A 6,000-nucleotide genomic window follows, 5' to 3' on the forward strand; every position below is an offset into this window, starting at 1 on the left:
AACCAGGATTCAGAAACATATGTGAAATCATTCTATTTGTAACTGTTGGCTCCAATTATTTGTAAACTGCAGGCCAAACAAGATCCATCCACTTTGTGATCCACTGGGCAATGGGAAGCTATGGGAAGGTTTTGAAGTTGGGGAGAGTCAGGCTTAGGTTCAGGAATTTGCTGGCCAGGACACAGTCCTGAATCCCTGGCCCTCTGTAGAGACTGCCAGGGGCCCCTCCCCAGGTGTTGCCTTCCCGGGGTTGCATCAGGGGACCATGATGCCCACACCAGCTACCTCCCTCCTGCATTCCTCTGCAGGATGGAGGGTGAGGCTGGTCCTCTCCCCACGAGCCTCTTCTATGCTTGATGAAACTCAGGGCAGGGCTTGGCTACTAGGCCCTCAGGTTGCAACAATTCCCCTGCTACCAGGTTCCCAGGGACAGAGGCCCAGTACCCACTTCAGTAAATACTGCAATTACCCAAAGGGGGTGCACCGGGCAGAGGCTATGGCCAAGGACTTCAGGGGTTCATCAGGATCTATCTCACAGGCTTCTAGGATGGCAGAGATGTAGGTCCTTGGCTGCTATCTAATCCATCCTCATCTAATTCCAGAATTCCCTCCACAATGGCTCAGACAAGGGCTTCCCCAGTTTCTCCTTGAATACTTCCAGAGATGAGGAACACTACTTCTTAATTGTAATAATAGCTGGCATTTTCACTGTAGGGGCTGATTTGACCCATAGGAATCAATGGGAGTAAGTCTAAGCTTTCCACTCCATACCACTTTTGCAAATATTTGAAAACAGCTTTCTTGGCCCACCCTGCCTCTTCTCCTTCTCCGAAATGCTCCCAGTCTCTCGCATGGCTGGGCTCAGCATCCATGTGCCCACTGGTGCTCCCTCGGGGTTCTGGTGGCTTGCCTCCATTTCCTCAATTCCCACAGGATAATTATGAAGCTCATATTATCCATAGTTCCACCTCGGCTGCAGGTTTAAGGGAACAAGCTTTGGGGTCAACCTGACCTTGGTTTATGGCCATACTCTACCATCTGCTCTCCATGTGACCTTGAGCCAATTGCCTAAACTCCTGGAACCTCAGATTTTCCAGCAATAAGGATGACAAGCCCTTCCTTATAGGCTTCCTGTAAGGACTAAATGAGGTAATATGTGTAAATATTAAGAGAGTAATCATATGAATCTCTTTCCATTTTGTCATCATCGGGATCAATAGCAGTTGCAGGTGTTTCTCTGGATGATCACTATGACCTCTCGCCCATTAGATGAAGATAAGAAGGAAGAATACGCTCCTTGCATTTGCAGACACCTGAGATTACAAAGCACCATGTGCCCTACATTTTCTCTTTTTATGTAGCTAGGAGAAGGCCAGCGAGCCACATGGCTAGAGCACTGACTCCCAGTCCAGTGCTCCCACTACAGCCTCACGCAGTGGGAAACACAAGCCAGCTGTAGACCTTCCTCCCCAGTCTGTACTGCCCCTGACATTGATGTACCTTTGTGGCATTCCCCAAACACCTTCGTACCAATGCTCTCCTTGATTACCAGAACTAATCCCACTGCCACGCCACTGGAGACAGTCAGGACAGGGACCCTACTCTTGGCCTCATAGATGGAAAAACACAGGACAATTAGTACCTTGCCCACCTGGGTTGGAACCAGAACTCCAGAGCATCTGAGCTAGCGTAGATGATTAGCCAGGTTCAATCTCAGCTCAACACAATCCTGCTTCCACTAAACAAACATTTACAGTTCTCATGTTGGTGGAAGGAAGACAGACAATTTAAAAATGTTATATGTAAAGATACACAGAAAATAAAGGCAGGTTATGAGTGAGGATAACTGGGGAAGTCAGGGCAAGACCACTTCAGCACTACCAAAACAGATACGGGGATCTGAGAAACCAGTATCTTAGAGAGAAGGGAAGCTCAAGGAAATTTGATATTCTGTCCTTCTCCCCTCACCCCAGCCCCTCTGTCCAAGTCACTTACTGATTTCTAATCAGTGAGTGCCAAACTGAAAGCAGCGGCTAAGAGGCTGAGAAACCAAGCAGAGCTTTTGACAGACCCACCACTACAGGGGACAACACTGGGAGTGAAGGGGGAGCCCTGGTCAACAACCCAGCCTTTGACCTGGGGTCTCTGAAGGGCCACAGCCTAGGATAAGAGCAAACAGGAAGCAGATCAGGCCTTAAAAAGACTGAAACCCAGCCATTCTTAATCCCCACTCCAATCACCTACCAGAAGCTAAAAGTAATCCTCCTTGTGGGAAGATCAGTATGCCTCTAAGTTTTCATTTACAATGTCTAACATTCAGTAAAAAATTACTGGACATCCCAATAGACAGGACCAAGAAAAATAACAGATAATAGAAACTACACATACATACATCTGAGTGAGCCCTGATTCTGGTCATCTTTTTATCCCCTGAGTCCAGACATCTAGTGTACTCAGGACCCAGTTCTGCCCACCTGCCCAGAGAGAGAGAGAGAGAGACTGCAGATCTTTGACACCAGGGACTATATCCCAAGCCTGACACTGGACAGAAGATCCTTGTTCTCACAGACGCTAAGTCCACTTTCGCATGAAGAATAAATCCTTACCACACAGAGAGTAGAGCCCTAGACTTGAATCTCACCCTCACCGGACATCTGGTTGACCCTGGAAGTCTAGACCCCTGATTGACTCTAAAAGCTGGCAGGTCCAGACCCCCATGAGGACAGAGAACGAGTCCTCCTACGCACCTCACTTGAGACATGAAATCCTCACACATACCTGAACCAAGTCCTAGACACACAGAGTCCAGAGCCCCAGACAAGAGCGTTACCTCCACCCAAAATCTGGCTGACCTGAGACCGCATGTATATACATATGTATATGGGGCTGGGGACAGGGTGGCGAAAGAGTCTAGGGTCCAGACAGCTGGTCAACCTTTGGGTGAAACAGAGGTCACCCACCAGCCCCCTGGAAGTCTTGCCCTTTGGGCACTGCGGCAGGATTGGATCCCATGTGTGGCCACAGGTCCAGTGGGACAATATGAAAGCAGCCACCACTGCTTTCACATTGATGCGACTGGGACCAGGAAGGATCTGGATTCCCCAGGCTGGTGAGAGCCCTGGATGCTGACCTCCTTCCCAGTGCCCCTCAAACTGTGTTTCTCTTTCCAAGGAGGTGGGATGGTGGCGGGGCCAGCACCGGGGCATCCTCTCCTGGCTCGACTGTACCTTCAAAGGAACAGTAAGATTCATAGCTAGCTTCTTAACAGAAGCCATGGAATGCAAAAGGCAGTGAAATGATCTTTAAAGTGCCAAAAGAAAATAAGCACCAAACTAGAATTCTAGACCTGGTGAAAATAGGGCAAAGGGCATTTCCAGGCCAATAAAAATTGAGAAACTTCATTGCTAAAAGACTGACATTAAAAAGAAATGGAGTCTTTGGGCTCCAGAAATGTAAGCCTTTGGGCTTACAGGAATGACTCCAGGAAGAAGCAAATGCAGGAAGGTATGAGGAACAATGAGAATGGGTAAATATGTGAGTAAATAGAAATTAATATGAACTGTGAAAAAAGAAAAAAAAGCATCTTGTGAGTTTTAAAATAATGTAAATCATGTTAAAATGGTAACACAAAAGTTGGGTCAGGGTGAGTGTAATTAAGGTATTCTAAGGTACCTGCAACACCTGGGAAAGTGGGAAATGTACTACTAATTGATATTAGAGCCTAGTAAATCATGTATGGATAAATATAAACTCTAGAGAATATTTAACTTAGAGAAGTGAGAAAGAAATAAGTTTTAAAATTGATCAATCCAAAAAGAGACAAGAAAGGAGGGGAAAAAAGGAACATAGACAAGGTGTGCTATTGGGAAAAAAGTAGTAGCATTAACTCAAATATATCTGTCTATCAGTAATTATATTAAATATAAATGGACAAAAGACTTCAACTTAAAGGTAAAGATAGCTAGAGTGGATTTTTTTTAAGTATATGCCCCATTTACCAGAAATACGCCTTACATATAAGGATATATGATAAAATTATAAGAATGAAGAAAGATATATCATAGAAACATGATTCAAAATGAAGCTAGTGTAATTCCACTAAAATTAGAAAATACACATTAAGGCAAAAACCAAAACAAAACACACACTACAAGAAAAGAAAGCCATAGACCAAACTCTCTCATGAACAAAGATGCAAAAATCCCAAGCAAAATACTAACAAAAAAATTAAGCAACACATTGTTTTAATTATTTATTTAGCTATTCATTTTGTGGAAACAAAATCTTACCATGCTGCCAGGCTGATCTTAAACTCCTGGCCTCAAGCAATCCTCTTTCTTCAGCCTCCCAAAGCACTGGGATTATAGGCATAAGTCACTGCACCTGGCCAGAGTAATATTTTTAAAAAGTGATACATCATAATCAAGTTGGGTTTATTCCATAAATGCGAGGCTGATTTACCATTTGAAAATCAATTAATGTAAATTTACCACATTAATAGAATAAAGACAAAGATCATATGACCATCATAGCAGATTATATTTTCCAACTATCACTGCAATAATATGTACCACTTGACATGCTCTTCTTCCAACTTGACCTTGGCACTCTTCCATCAAGAGGTGAAGTCTATGTCCCCTCCCTCTGGATCCTGGGTGGACATCGGTGACTGCTTGACCAACACAGAACAGCAGAAGTAGCCGTGCCTAACTCTCAAAGTTGGATCCTAAAAACACCCTGTATATCCTTAAGCCTAAGAAGCCACAGAAAGAGGTCACTTGAAGGAGTTGTGGACAGTAATCCCAGCAGAAGTCTAGCCCATCAATTGCCAGACACAAGAGAGGGAGGACACTTTCAGATGATTCCAGTTCCCAGCCTTTGAGTCTTCCAGCCGAGGCCACAGCCATGGTGGTCGAGTGAGGATGCAGCGCAGACACAAGGCATCCTCATCCCGCCCTGTCCATTTCCCAACCCACAGAATCTGTGTCATAACAAAGTTATTTGGCACCACTACATTTGGGGGTCATTTGTTTTGTAGACATAGTGACCAGAGGAGAGGGGTTTCTAGGACTTTAAGAGTGTTCACTTTCTCGTTCCGGGTGCTGGTAAAACAAACGTCACCATTCTGTGATCATTCATGAACTCTACACTTATAATCTGCACACTAATCTCTATGGAGGTGGTACTTCTATAAAAAGAACTCAAACGAGAGTACCAAAGAAAAGGGGGGAGGGGATGCAGAGCAATTTCCCTGTTGTAACCGTGCAGCAGGAGATAGATTGGCGCTGAGAAATGAAAGCATCCCTAACTGGTGGCCTCTGTTTTCTCCATAAAGACCATCTCCGGGAGGAGTGTGTTCAGGGGCCTGGGCCACGTGGAGGAGGAAGATGGCAACGGTTCTTTGCAGCAAGCAGGAGCCAAGACACATGGTAGGCCTGCAGGCAATCCTCAGGCCCATCTGGTGTTGATAACTGTGAGTTCCAAGTGGACGCGCCGGTCTGCTGGGGACTGTCCAGTGAGGATCATTTGTCAGCTGTAGCTGGGCTCCCCCAGGGTGGGCCCACGCTGCCACAAGATGAGGGACATGGGAGTTTAGGGTACTGCGAAGATGTTACTGACATGGTGGACCTTGGGATCTAAGCTGTCTGAGGATGGAAGGAAGGACATGCTTGACGGATGTGGGGGAGACAGGAGTCAGTGCTGGCATCTCCTGGAAATCCAGAACATTCCCAGAGGGAGCCACTGACCAACACACAGTAAGGAGAGGTGGTTAGAGTCAGAATGGGGACTGGAATTCAAATCAGTGATGTGGGCCATCCATGGTGGCTCACACCTGTAATCCCAGCATCTTGGGAGGCTGAAGCTGGAGGATCACTTGAAGCCAAGAGTTTGAGACCAGGCTGGGCAACATAGTGAGACCCCATTTCTAAAAAAAGAAAAATTTTTTTTAATTAGCCAGGAGTGGTGGCCTGCACCTGTAGTTCCAGCTACTCAGGGAGG

This window comes from Mandrillus leucophaeus, unplaced genomic scaffold (genome assembly GCF_000951045.1).
Source record: "Mandrillus leucophaeus isolate KB7577 unplaced genomic scaffold, Mleu.le_1.0 Scaffold39, whole genome shotgun sequence".
Taxonomy (NCBI): Eukaryota; Metazoa; Chordata; class Mammalia; order Primates; family Cercopithecidae; genus Mandrillus; species Mandrillus leucophaeus.